Here is a 15608-nt window from a genome sequence, read left to right on the forward strand (position 1 = left end):
GGATGTTGTTATGAGGATGCCTAAATTTATAGTACTTAATAAAAAAATGATTTGCACATGATTTTTCCATTTTAATAAAAATTGGAATGTAATAAAAAATTATTCAAACAGAAAAGAAAAAATGTATTGTCATAAAAAATAGTAAAATGTTATATGAAACATTATTACTTGACTTCCATATATCCCAAGTGATCAAACATAACTCACCATTCACTGTCTTATTTTTACCTTTCTTGTACCTTTATGAAAATATTTAATATCTATAAGAAAAATCTTATATTTGATGCATATTAGGGTAGAAAACGAAAAAAATATATACACAGTACAAGGGATCAAAAAACCCAGAGGATTAAGTGTGTGTATTCGTATAAGTAAAAACAAAATCAGATAGATAGATTGCCTTTCAAGAAATCGCGTAGACAAAATTTAAAAGATTTTGGATTTAATACAAAATTTTAATTATTTCACTATTAAAAACCGAAAAATCTTACCAAGTTAATGTAAGTTATGTTATCTAGAATTCAAAATGATGCAACGTAAAATAGTTCAAAAGTCTGTAATTTTCTTCTTAATTCCAATACAATTTGCAGCTTAAACAAACAGTGAAGTTTGACATCATTTATCCTTGTTTTTCTTCACTTAGTATCATAATTTTGTTCTTCCCATGCAAACAAAGTCTCAAAGAAAATTTTAAACTATAATATAGCAAGGTAAGTATTTGACTGGATAGCTTTAGGTATTCTAGCGTGGATTGGTTCCAATAATTTGCTTTTGGTCAGAATATTGCATATTAATGGGTAGGTAGATTTTTGGATTCTGGTCGGTAAATTCCACCCCTGCAAATTTGGAGTTTTAATCTTTTTGCTCTTTTTATTACTACTTGTTATCAAACAAAAATTGTACTCTATTCTTATCAATATTCGGTGAACTTTCAGCTAAAACATGGTAAATTTCAATCTACTCTACTTTTAACTGACCTTTTCTTGAACTTCGACAATAAGTGTCATTATTATTCATAATCAGTTAATAGATTATAAAATATGTAATAGCTCAAAAATTAGTTTGACTACTCATTCTTATTCTAGAAAACTCTTTCTTTCTTTGATTACTCTGATTTGTTTCTTCTTTTAACGATTTCATAAACAATTTATCATCGTATAATTTTTTTTTCAGCCTTCTATTATTTGTACAAAATGATTTATTAAAAGCAAAATTTTATGGAATTCAGTTTAGTTTAAATTATTGATTAATAATTGTTTTTTTAGTTGAATATAAAAAGATGAGGTAATTGGATAAAAAACCTTTAGGAATGTCGTGGTATATTATAATAATAAGTTAACCCTGCTGGAATAGGTACATTTTCTTTAATTGAGTGCAAAAATTTGCTAGCAATACCTACTCAACTCTGCTTACGTAGATAATTTGTGACCATTTTTAAAGAAATTGGTATAGGACGTAACTTTGTACACTGTATATACTTTTTGTAAGGAAAATTCAAAATCAACTTTAGTAATATACCTATAATGCACAGTTCAATTGATAGTTCTTCAATTGTAATCAATAATGACCCTTCGCCATGACAGCCATATATGAACGATCACTTTTATGTTATTATAACCGATTTTCATAGAATACACATTTACAAACAATAATTAATGCCAGTAATAGAGGTCAAATTAAGTGAAATATCATAAATAATTTATTTAAATCTAAACGTACACCATACCATGGCAGGTGGTACCTCTTTTCGAATTTATTTTTTTTTTTTATTCGTTGATAGAAAGTTATTGTTCTTACCCCGAAAAAGTCAATTTTCCAAAAGTAACTTATTGTCAAAAAAAAAATTTTCAATACACTACGTTTTTAAAACGCATTAAAATAATTACTTGAATTGTAATATCTAAAAAGCATTGTCCTTCAATAAATTTTACAATTAAAATAATTAGAACATGGTTTTCAGCTTTACAATCGTAATATATTAAAAGTTAACATTTAAGTTTTTATTTTGAAATTAAAAAAACTTATGTATATCAAAATATTGTGAAAGTAATGGAAAAACAGAAACAATTTAGTTTTGAAAAACAAAAAAAACAAAAAAATTTTCAAAAGATTTCAATTACTATTTATGTTCTTGCAATTTTCAATTCTTTGAAATGACATCAGTTTAAAATCCATGGTATTGATTTTAGGCAGCGAAGAAAGCAAGCTTATAATAAAATATTGATAATAAAAATGAAATGTATTGGTAAAAATAACACCTTTGGCACTAATAAACTTTCTGTAAATGTTTTATACAATCTATTGTAAATAAATTTTTTTAAACAGGAGAGTAGAGAACTGCAAGATATAAAAGAGAAACGTCAAAACGGAAAAATAGAAAATTATAGAGAGCATACAAACACAGTTAAAAGCCTTTTTAGTTTTCTTAATTAACAACCCGCCTTGTTAAAAGAATCAATTTAAAAGAAATTTAGCTTAAAAAAATCGTTTGACTCACTTATTTGGGACTGTGGGTTTGTTATTTATACAGATTTTATGAGAACAATTGGTTCATAATCAAAGGGGTATTAAAGATACAATTTTTAAAAATAATTAACTGAATTTTTAAACTCTCAAAATGCATATTTGTATATTTTTTTGATCTCTCACCCAAATTACAGAAAATGATATGTTAGAAATTTTAAAAAATTTATTTGTGATTAATATAACAATTGTGTCAATTCCAAAGCTATAATACTGGTCTCTTTAAGATCATACCCAACACGAATTGCTTTTTATTTTTTTTTTTATTTTTTGTATATTTTGGGAAGTAATCAATATACTTATTATACATACATGTATGTGATGTAATAGTCAGTTCAGTTCGTAGGTACGTTGGGTGGTTGCAGGTACTCGTGAAAAGTTATTTAATTACTTCCTTTGGGGGATATAAATTAGGTACTATGGTATAAAACATACATTTATAAATATGTTTTTTATTTGATGAAAATAAAAAAAGTGGAACTAATTTATATGAAAGTAAAGAAATATGGAACACTATTTATTCAAAACAACCATTAAAATCTGTTTTTTTTTTTACCTATATGTGAAGTAGGTGAACAGATGTGAGTAGGTCACCCGTCAAAGGTATAGCTTAGAGTTTTTTTTTTGTTACATTATTTTCATGTACAGGGAGTTTTCATAAAGTTGAAAATACTCTTTCACCCAGGTGCAAATAATATTTTCAGCGCAATGTTAAGTTTCTGTAACCGATACGTAGGAAAATCGGAAATTTTCTGTAGATTTAATTCAAATTTTTATAAATTGACATAAGAATGTCTTATAAGAAATGGTTGCCAAAGTTGAAAATGAAAAACACGTTATTTAGTTTTTAATTGGTTTTCTATTAAAAGAAGTTTCGTATAAAGACTATCCTAAGTCAAAAAATTGTTAAAAGAAACAAACAAATGATAAAAATTGCATTTTTTAAAATGCTCATATTTCTTTGAAAAAACATTACTTTATGAGAACGCAAGAGTTTATGATTTAATGAAGTTTAAAAAACTCTTTTTCCCTCGAAAATGTCGCTTTTTGCAAAAACTTTTCAACATATGTCAACTTTGCATAAACGCTCTTCACAAGCATTCATTCACAATAAATAATTTTTCCGAAAACGATTTCACATTCCTCAGTACCTACGTATGTATCAACTCAACGTCCCCACGACGTTTTGAATTGAATATGTAGGTCTTCGACTACATATTTTAGTTATAAAGTTAAGGAAATATAAACGCTGTTGTTTTAATAAGGTTATGGATAGATTTAATAGCTTAAGAGAAAACCAGTTAATAAAGAGGTCGGTTTACTATTTTAATAAAACACTATTTCTCAAGAAAAATATTGCAAAAGCCACAATCATTTTATCAAGGATATTATACTAAGCGAGGCTAAGAATAAAAATCAAAAAGAAACTGCGATTGGATGCGCGACCTAGGTAATTGTCTGGCTACCCTAGCTGCCCCGGACTAACTAGTTTTGGTAAAAAAGCTTAGTTTTCCAGAGAAAATGCTATTGTTTTACTTTCTCGCATCCAGTTTTAGTTATCAAAACCGAGCTCATGTGTGAGATGGACATATTCCTTATCCTAGCTCTTCGCGTTAAAATAAATTCTTGAATATGTGGTCAACTCTCTTATGATATATTTGAAAAATGTTTTTTACCATTGGAGAAGAAAGTTTTTTGGATTAAGAAAATCGATTTTGTATATTGCAATCTCCTTAACCCAACCTCTGTGCTAATCCTCTTTTGATCTGTTATTTATTGAATACCCAAGAATAAATCTTGCAATCTCTGTGTGCATTTCTGTTTTTAGATATTTAGATAGTTTGTTGTTTAAAAATAATTTTTTTTGTTAAATTTTATTTAGTGTTTATACAAGAGACATAATCATTTTTAAAATTCTAATTAATATAACCATTTTGGGTATTTAAATAATTAGTTTTAGTTCACAGTTATTTTATTTAATGAAGTCTCAACATTATCTATTTGAATACAACAAAATAGGGACATTCAAACATAAAATTTAATGTATGCAAAGTTTTAATTTATTCAAAACAGAAACAGCTTTCTATGGAAATACGGACACATTAAAATGATACGAACTCACACTAATTATACTGTCAATTTAAAAACAAACACAATCGTAGACAGAAAAATTTTTTTTACAGATTACAAAAAAATTAATACAGTTCTCAATTCTGCCAGGAAAACCTTTTGTATCCAAGGGAGGTATCTGAAGTCAATAGCACAGAAAAGGCATTGTGGAAAATCTGCACTTCGTATGGGGTGCGGCAAATTTTTGTGTCGCCTGCTAATTTGCACTTTTGTTTTATTCAAATAAGAATAGTTTTAAAAAATCATAAATATTTTTGTGCGGTACCAGGTCAGTTTGTTGTCTTATTTTCTGACAATTGAAATTTTCGGGTGTCGGCATACAGCCTTCTGCAGTGATACAGGCTGGATACGGGGTGTCAAGCTACCTTGATGCGGGATTTATCGTAGTTCCAGCTAAAGGGTGGGATACGGGACGATGATCTACGATCTTGTCTCGACATCAAAGTTGTACAGGTTTTTAATATCAAGCAAATATTTTCGTTTGTTTATGATATGTTGTCAAATTACAATCTGCAAACGATTTAAGCTAGATGCATATTCAAAATTGAAAGTGTGTTCTTTTCTCAATTAAAAGCTTTTTCGGTTTTTGTACTACCAAACGACCACATCTTCAGAGATTTTTGGCTAAAACTAATATCAAAGAAAGACGCTATAAATGGATTAGATCATTATTTCAACCATAAATAAATAAATTAATTTTTTTAAGAAATGCTTTCTAGTTCCTATTTGTGAATGGATAGCGCAACGAAAACATTTTTAGAGGCAAAACTTAAAGAAAAAAGACAAAAGAAAAAAAAACAATTGAACGAACTTAAAAGCTATGTTTATGAACGATCCTCATGTGCAACCTTATTTTTAAATTATAAAATATGCAAACATTTGACTATGGTAAAGCGAAACAGGAAAACATATTTAAATATGTATGAGAGAGCGTGTGAAGGACATCAAACTTAATGCAAAAAAAAAATCATAAAAAAAAACAAAAAACAAAAAAGAACAATATAGAGTGAAACAGAGAGGTAAATATGTGTGTTGATTACAGTTTTATTAGTTCACTGTTATGTTTTCTGAACAGAAAAATTACTTTATAATTATTCAGGTAATAATTATTATTTGAACATGCCTACAACTTAATTGTACAGCGTATTCCAGTTGAAAAACAAACAAATTAACATATGTTTATGTATCTCTCATTGTTTAAATCGCACAATTTTTCTTTTGATTTATTAATTGGAAGGCCATTCATTTATCTCTGATTTTTTTAAATTTTTCACTAAAGGTAACTCGACAAGTTACTTGTTTCTATAGTTTACGCCATTCTATCATAAAAAATTCGAATAAACAAGAATTAAAAATAAATAAACAATTTAATTTTGATAAACAAAAAACAAAAATAAAATTGGCGTTCAAAAAATTACACATTATACCCAGAAATCAAATGGCCCAATTAGGCCATTTGATATGAATACAAGACCCGGGTTTGACTCCTGGTGTATGTGTATTTTTTCAATCTTCTAATTAAGAATAGCTTGCCAAGCTATTTATCTTTATAGTTTACGCCATTGTATCATATAATACATCAATATTAATAGAAAGACTTTGTCTTTCAATTTGTATTTAAATTTTAGTAAGCAAACATAAATAATAAAGAACTTTTTAAAGTTCCCGGATTTTATGTACATGCATTGTGTTTTAAATAAATTAGGACCATTTTCTTTTTTTTTTATCACAAACCTTAGCAAAAACTTTTTGATACCAGCTTTTTTATGGTATTATTAAAAAATATTTGAAATAAATTTTGGGACTTTTCAGAAATAAAAAACAAGGAATTAAAACGTAAATAACTGCCAAGATCTTAAAAAAGTGAATAAAATAATGTTAAATTTTTTTTTTTTGTTGCCTTAAAGGAAACATAAAATGGAAAAGGTCATAAATTGAAACTTTCATCTTTTATGAAATGTTAAATAATTAATCAGTTTTCAATTTTTTTCAATGTAGAAAGTATGTCTAATAACCTTGATTAGCAGATGTCCATAAGTTGCCCCCTTCAGCCTGATTTATTAATTGTAAAAAAAATAATTAATAAATTTATATTTTTAATTTTTTTTTTTTTTTAAATAAATCTTTATAAATTTAAGCTTATTATTCATTTGGATGAAATTTTGTGTCAGTGATTGTACTGAATTTTGTATTTCGTGACTTGTATTTCGTTATTACAGAAATATTAACGAAGTAATTGCCAGATTAAATTAACAGTTTCTTATATATCTTTTTAAATTATAGGTCATATGTTATTCTGATGTATGAGCTCTATTTTATTGACGTATTAGCTTTATTTAACAATTCTGATGAATGAGCTTTTATAACAAACAAACCAACAAATAAACAAACATCTTTACTTTCACATTTATGATATATAGACATTTCCCCTGCTTCCAATTTCCTGATACACTTTGTATTCTCCAAATCCAAACCACGATATCAGCTCATATATATTTTCAAAAAAAAAAAAAGTATATATTAAGGAAAAAATATGTTTTTCTCTCTAATCTTAATATGAATAGGAAATGAAATTATTGATTTTTAAAAGTTAATAATTCAGGAACATGATTCGTTTCTATCTAAAGTAACGCAACCTACAGACATAAAAACCCTTTAACATAAAATGGTTTTGATCGTCACTTGTATACAAATTTTTTTCCTTCTATGTGTGGCATAACACTTAGAATTTTATAGTACGAGAAAACATTAACGCTCTTTTGTGTTACAATTTATTATTCATAACGACAATGATCGTTAAAAAGGAATACACTTGTGTTCAAAAAATTTGTTGTGTTAGTATGCAAAGGTGTTTCTTTATCATCTTGTGGGCGGTTTATCCTACCGGTCAGGATTGCGTATCGTAATGACTTTGGGAGCTAAACCAGCGATAGATAGTATTACCATATTTACTGGCAGGAACTTTCTTGCTGGAAAGGTTCCAAAGGAACAATGGGGCTCAGATTCACGAGCCCCCTAATTCATAGTGTTATGCGACCCGTGCCTATAGGATGGTTTGCAGCCAGAAGAAATACCAACGGCACTGTACGGAGCCTGTCCGATACAACTTAACAACTATGCAACTTAAGGCCTTACCGTACCATGGGTCACTAGTGCGATGGGTAAGCATGCCCACCACTTATTTAAATTATCACCGAGTGTGCCTGATTTCAAAATGTATAGATTCAAAAATTTGAAAGAATATATAGTTTGAGAGAAAAAAGACGCAAATTAACCATTTTCTTTTATCTCCTAAACTATTGAGTCTAAAATTTTAGACCGTAGAATAATGAACTTCACTGAAAGTGTACAAAAAAATCAAACAGAAATAAGTAAAAATCATGTTTTGGTTTGAAGAGTTAATTTTAGGGAGTAATTTATTGAGGTTAGTACCATTTTTTTTATCACAGAAATTTCTCCCACTCAAATATGATTCACTTAGATATTTGACTATACGACAAGAGGAATTTCATTTTCACTTTCAAAAGATGTAGTATCATTCATACTATTCTTGCCTCTCCAAACAATTTTCAAACAGTTTTACAAAACTTATGAGATGATTTATGGAGCAACGCTCTTTACGCTAGTTGAGCTAGATCCGATTTTTATTTCTTCTTATCTTACTTTTTTATTTTAAATGGAAATTTACTCATTTTATTGAACTATAGAACAGCTTAATGAAATTCATATATCACAGTCTAATTTGAAAGTCAGATTTGAATATTTTTTTTAAGTGATTTGTAAGTATTTTAATTTATTTTGTGATTCACCTAAAGCTTCCCTCATCTTAGATGTTACATTAATTGTGTCAAATATTTTGAGCTTTACTGTACGATTTGCTTTGGGTAAGACTTACTCCGTGATTAGTGCTGTCACAAACCATATCTGTTCGTTAGTGCGTAACGATACTTCGACGAACTCGAAGTACCAAAACGTTACTCACTAATTCATTTCGTTACTAGTTACTAAAATACTCGTTACTTGTTTTATAGATGTCATTGTTTTTTATTAGTCGATTTGTTTGTTGTTCAATATTTTCGAAATCTATATATAAATATGTAAAAATCGACCCTCAGTTCACCTGGCCACGCTATAACTTGAGAACGGATGGAACAATTTCGCTAATTCTTTTTATGTCGTGCTCATTATTGCCAAGAGAAGGTTCTTATGAAAGAAAAAATTGAGCGCAATATTAGAAAAATTAAGACAAAATATTAAATGCAATAAATGGTGGAAACGCATATAATTAATGAATTTATATTACATCACTATATACTTATGTATTTATTTGCGCTCCCACCATATTTATTAAGAATTGGGATAAAGTATTTTTGAATAATATTGCGGTAGTATTTATTTATAACTAATGTGTTGTGAATAGGTATTTATTAGAGCTATACGCAAGCGCAGCAATTTCCACTGCCGAAGGATTCAGCCAAGCCGTAGGCCTGTCCAAGAGATAGTAGTAAAATTTGTGTTAAGCGAGCGGTCTAAGCAGAGGGTGAGCTTGCGCATGAGCTTAACAGACTAAGATTATTTAAATAATAAATTATAATTATTATATAAATATAAGAAATATTTTATCAAATATAATTTTTTTATAATCAATTTATTTTAAACCAAAAACCATTGTTAAGGTATTCTTAAATAATTTTAGTTAGTCGGTCGTAAACTACCAAGTACTACACTAATAAAATTTCGTGAACCATGTTTTATATGAATGAAATTATATCATACACGTTGTGATACGATGCGGTTGTACTTGTACTATGTGAAGTACTAGATTGTATCAAAAGTAATGAGTAACGTAACGATACGAAAGTAACGAGTACTGATTATTTTAGTAACGACTACATAAGAGTATTCAATATCTCCTTACTTTTACATAGCTCGTGATATATTCTTATTATTCATATAATCTCTCCACCAATCTCGTTACATACCCTTGTATATTGTGTATGGATATCAAAATGTAGGAAAATGTCGTGAAAATGCGCCTAGGCCCACTGTCGGCAGGTCGGTACACTGCGATTAAAATTATTTGTTTTTCGTTAGTAATTGATTGTTTTATAAGCATCATTTACTTGAAAATGAAACATGATACATTTGTTCACTCACTTTCTTTCACAATTACGATTATTTTTTTGAAAAAAAAAGATTATTTAGATACTCAAAATACTGAAAGCTAAAAGTAATTCACTGTAAAGCTTAAAGTCACACAGTAATTTTTATCCCATTGATGATACACTTTTTCTTGGAATCACCCCGTCTTCTATATGTGATGACGTGTAGTTGTATGTACTCTGTATAACGTGCAAACGTGTAGTTGTGGATCGTCGCAATGTGACATAGACGATGGTCCTCGAAGTTCGATTGTTCATAGTTCGGAAATGCAATAAAAAAATTCTTTGAATTCGTCTAATAGTTACTACCTAAAAAATTTAAAAGACTCCTGAATATATTGTTTTCAGCCAGCAAACCGAACATCCCGATCATTTAGTCACTATTTTTTTCATTCACCAAAGAGAGCGTCCCGTATTCTTATATAGCCACGTGTTTTGTTTCTTGAATGATATTGATTTTCCCTTTCACTTTAAGGTTATGTAATTTGATTTAAAAATATTTCGATTCTGGTTTTTGCAGTATTTCCGACATGCAGTTAAATATTGCTTTCAAACATAATATGTCAAAATAAATCACAAATAAATTACAACAAGAAATGAATGAATTATTTTGCAGTTATCTACATTTCCATTATTGTTATAATAATTTAAATTTTTTTATTTTATTTTACATTTTCTATAATAATAATTTTCAATCATTCAAATAAATGCATTAAGTTATTTCAAAATAGAGGATGAAATAACTAAAACTGCAAAAAAAAGTTATATAAAAATTATATAATATTGAGTTAGATTAATTATTAACATTTTCACGAAATGTTAATAATATAGAATTATATTTAATAACAATAAAATAGAATTGACAAGAAAACTTCCAAGACATATCGGTTTATTCGTACATAAACATCATACAGCGAATATCTTTGTGCATGCCTGCTTCCAATTACACAGCAGAGCGGTATTTTTCTTTATTACGTCGAATTAAAATTTATCATCATATAAGTTGTATCTCAAACGGTAATAAATTCATTTACTTTGCTGCCAATAGAAAATAGTCAACATATCTATAATATAAAAATGAATCGCTGAATGTTTTGCTAAGCGCAAACCTCGAGAGCAGCTGAACCGATTTCACTAATTCTTTTTTTTAAATAATATTCCTTGAAGTACGACGATGGTTCTTATGGAGAGAAAAGTTTAAAAAATTGCCTGAAAAAGTCTAAAAGCAACACTTTAATATATTCCCATACAGAAGATTCGTAATAATAATTAAAAATCATTTTGAACTTTCATTTGCAATACCATGAAGTTTAAGTGTTAGTAGAGAGGTTCCGGGAAAGCAATACAATACAACGACTGCTTTCAAATGACTTCATTTGGAGCAACAAAAGTAGTTCGCGAAAATTTTACGCCAACTTTTAAGGTTTGTAATAGTATTTGCCATTGTATGTTTATTAATCATAACTATTACATACTTTATCCCTTTACCGATAAGAAATCTAAAGAGTATTAAAAAAAATAAAATAAAATAAAGAATCGACTGTTAGGCGGCACGAAGTTCACCGGGTCAGCTAGTATTAAATAAAAAGTAGTCTTATTATAACTGAAATTTGTAAGCTGCCTAGAGAGCCTAAGTGGCCGAGCGGTCTAAGGCATTAGTTGTAGACCGTAACATAATTTTACTTAGACTTAGGTTGGCAGTGTGAACAATTATAATTAATGGGAGTGCAGAATTGATCACATTGTCGTCGCTTGGATAAGAACGTAGAAACCGACTCCACCCACATCAAAAATGTAATTGTAAATATAATTCGTAATTAAATAAATAAAGATTCAAAAATAATGATGTGGGTGGCCTCTGTTATAGGCGTATATGTCAGAGAAACGGAGGTTAAACCCCATTATTATTATTATTATTATTATTATTAAATTTGTAAGCTGCGCCATAAATGTTTTATTAAACTGAATAAATGTGTGTTGATATTTTTTGGCTATTTATGAAATAATATATACCTTTATTGTAATTGGAGTTGCGAGTAGTATAGAAATTCAAATATGGCAAAATGTTCTGAAAAGTTTTAAAACCGTTTATAGCCAGGAAACAAGTAAAATAGACAATTTGTTTCATTAAGATAGCATGCCTATGCAGCAGATAACGTAAGCGTAAGTACTGGAGTAAATCTAAGCAAAAAAAGGCTGTTATATGGATTAAAAGTTCGAGCAGCGAAACTTTGGGGTTTTTCTTTTCACATCAAAATAAGTATTTTTTGAAATTTTTTACTTTCCCGGAGTGGTGCAACATGTTTAAAAAACAAAATGGCGTCAAAAATGGAATTTTTTTCAGAAATTTTATCATTTTTATTTTATATTCGCAAAAGGGGACATCGGTGGATATCCAAATTTGGTAGGTTTGTAGTCAATGTTAAGAACTACTCCTCATATTTTTTTGGGGGGGGTTTCATCCCTTCCCCTCCCAGTTATATATATATGTATACATACAGATGGTAAAACAGTTCATTTGACTGTAACTTGAAAAATGTTTGATTGATTTTAATGAAACTTATATCAATAGTAGGTTTCATTACTTACAACTTTCGGTTAAAATTTTAGCAAAATCCGTTACATAGTTCGGCCAAAATTTCCAATTTAGTAAATTGTTTAAAATGGCTGCCATTTTATGCCATTTTGTCCTACGGGGTTAAATTTTTTTTTAAATTGTAGCATTTTTTATTATCTTTCGATTCGATAATAAGTGGCTTACCCGTAAAATGACTCCTTGATCCATATTTTTTCGAAAAACGGAAAATTTAACTTTTTTCTGGAAATAATTGTTTGGAGGGTTTCATTAAAATCAATCAAACATTTTTCAAGTTACAGTCAAATGAACTGTTTTACCATATGTATGTATACATATATATATAACTGGGAGGGGAAGGGACGAAACCCCCCCCCCCAAAAAATAAGAGTAGTAGTTCTTTACATTGACTACAAACCTACCAAATTTGGATATCCACCGATGTCCCCCTTTGCGAATATAAAATAAAAATGATAAAATTTCTGAAAAAAATCCATTTTTGACGCCATTTTGTTTTTTAAACATGTTGCACCACTCCGGGAAAGTAAAAAATTTCAAAAAATACTTATTTTGATGTGAAAAGAAAAACCCCAAAGTTTCGCTGCTCGAACTTTTAATCCATACACGAGGCGTAATTTCACTCTACTACAGATGCACTGACACAGTATACTGCTACGGTGAAATCTAATAAGCGTTGTTTGTGATGCGTCTATGCGTGTGCTGCGGCTGCAGCTGGAAAGAGTCTTGCGGTTATACCTCTCTCATAGCTTTACTGACGCAGATGCAGCAACACATACATATATACAACACTTTGTGTACATGTGTTGCACTGCACACAACTGAAACTTCAGAAGAAACAGTCCAGTCAAGTATGCCTCAGCAGTGCGCGTCAGATGCTCGCGTCAGTTGCAGCATAGGAAACAGTCAAGTATGTGTCAGCAGGGTGTGTCGGGCGCACAGGGTCTGACACTTGCGTCAGCCGCAGCATAAGAATCATACCTTTAATTGTCTATTTAATTTTTTTAAAGTTAAAAATTATTATATAACAAGATGTGATTACTATTGCCTTGATGGAAAAAATTTTTCTTTGTAGAAAACTACGTTGACCATAAGAAAATTCTAAAACCATTTATAGTACTTGAAAGAGAATCATCCTATAGGTACGTATATTGATAATATATTTTTGATAAATGTTTATATTTTATGTCTACAACACATTGAACAATTGAATGTCGCGGATGTTATAGAACCCGGGTGGTTTATATTGGGGGGCTAAGGGTACAAGATTAACACAAACAATATTAATATTGTTGTTTAAATATGTATTATTCCAATACATTTATATAAAACATATCTAAAGTTGCGTGTTTATATTTGCGTGTCTATGGTTTTGTTTTTTGTGTATTTTTTTTTTAAATTATACATTATTTGAGATTAAAACATGCACTCATCGTCTCGTTAACTTATATATAACACGTAAAATGAATACAGATATTAAACTTCATATATTACAATATTCTACTCGATTCAACTGCCTTTTACCCTCTCATCAGCTTTTTTTGATATGTTCCCCTTCAATCCAGTTGAATTGAATAAATGTAGATATTGTTGTTACTATTTTTATTATATTCTTCATGCAATTGACATTCATCAATTTGTTCTCTTTAAAAATATAATGCATTTGTTTTGCTTTTAAAAAAGGATAGTACGCCAAGTATTTTTGCCAGTTCTTATAGATGAATAGATGGAAAAAATTACTCGAAACTTATAGCATAGGCTGCTAGTTAATAATATACGGTAAACAATTTTTTGTGGATATTACTATGTCAGTATCGGAATGAAAACCATACTGTGTATTGAGTGAATAGATACATTATGGCGGACGATTCATAGCAGTATCAGGTCCATACTGGTTGGTGATACTTCTGGTGAATAGAACTATTCAATGCTGTAATATTGCCTATGCAAACACAGATACTGTCTCTATGTCTCTAGATACTATCTGTCTCTATATCATACCAGCATTGTAGTAATCGCTATTCATTTCTTCATACCGTGTAACTTACATTTGGTTAATTTTTTCATTCCAAAAACGTACCAAAAAGGTAAAAAGGTTCAAAAGTTTAAAAGTCTTACCCTTTAAAAAAATTTGTAAAGGCTAAGAATTTCGTATTATTAACATTATTTTCGTAATTGCTAATCAATTTGCTTTAAGTAACCTCAAGAATATGAGTTTGACTCAATTTTGATGTATACAAAAGTCTTCAGGTTTTTTCCCTTCTAATGTAGCTTTTCGAAGATTTTTCGACGATTTTTAAAATATAGAGACCTAACAGATACATTATAAAAAATGTTTATTTTTCTAACCTGAATCTTTAAATAACCTTCTTTATAAAGATAATTATTACCTAAATTGTTTGAAAACATATTTGCAATAAGTATTTCTCAACTTAAAAATTTATACAATTTAAACAAAATAAAAATTACAAAATAAAGCCCTGTTACGCATTCATGTCTTGAAAAAAGACATGTGTTAATTCAATTAATTCCTCAATACTAATGATTCGACTGAAATAAAACCTCTCTTAAATAACGAATCGTATGTGAGAAATGAAGATAGAATCTCTTGTTCGTGTACGAGTGGAATTAATTTAAATTTTGCATAAAGCTAAGACAGTTTTTCCCAACTTCTATCATTTAGGCAAAAATAGCACGCACTTTATAATATCGTTTAATACTGTATTTTAATTAAAACTTAGAGTTTTGGTCTTATCAACACTGGGTGACGAAATAAAGTGTTTTATAATCAATAAGTTAAAACAAAACGCTCATTATTTTACCTCAACCTGTACATAGTCTGTTTGTAATTCGATACAAATACCGAAGGAGATGTTTAGTTTATATTAAGAATTAATTTAAATCGAATGTTAAAAATGAAGTGTTTTCTTTGGAAAATTACGGCACGAAATGAGTAATGTTTACACAGTTTTCGAACGCTTCTAAGTTGAAGAAATTGGTTTTGGAAAAAGTACACCAAGTGTATAACAATTTTCGTACAATAATCTTCAGAAAAAGCAGCATGCAAAATTTTTTGAATTGAACTTATGTTGTATTTAATTAAAATGACTAACTCATTAATTATTAGAAATTTTTGAATCCATTTTTTGTAAAAAAAAAAAACAAAAAACAAAAACCAATGAAATATCGCGCTTATATAG

The 15608-nt window shown here is 28.9% G+C and overlaps 1 protein-coding gene across 1 annotated transcript in view; it reads right to left on the bottom strand.

Annotated features, from left to right (window-relative positions):
• LOC123304978 (acid sphingomyelinase-like phosphodiesterase 3b) overlaps window positions 1–15608 on the bottom strand; it is a 984284-nt gene that overhangs the window by 529396 nt on the left and 439280 nt on the right. The window lies entirely within an intron of this gene.

The sequence above is a fragment of the Chrysoperla carnea genome, chromosome 1 (genome assembly GCF_905475395.1).
Source record: "Chrysoperla carnea chromosome 1, inChrCarn1.1, whole genome shotgun sequence".
Lineage (NCBI taxonomy): Eukaryota > Metazoa > Arthropoda > Insecta > Neuroptera > Chrysopidae > Chrysoperla > Chrysoperla carnea.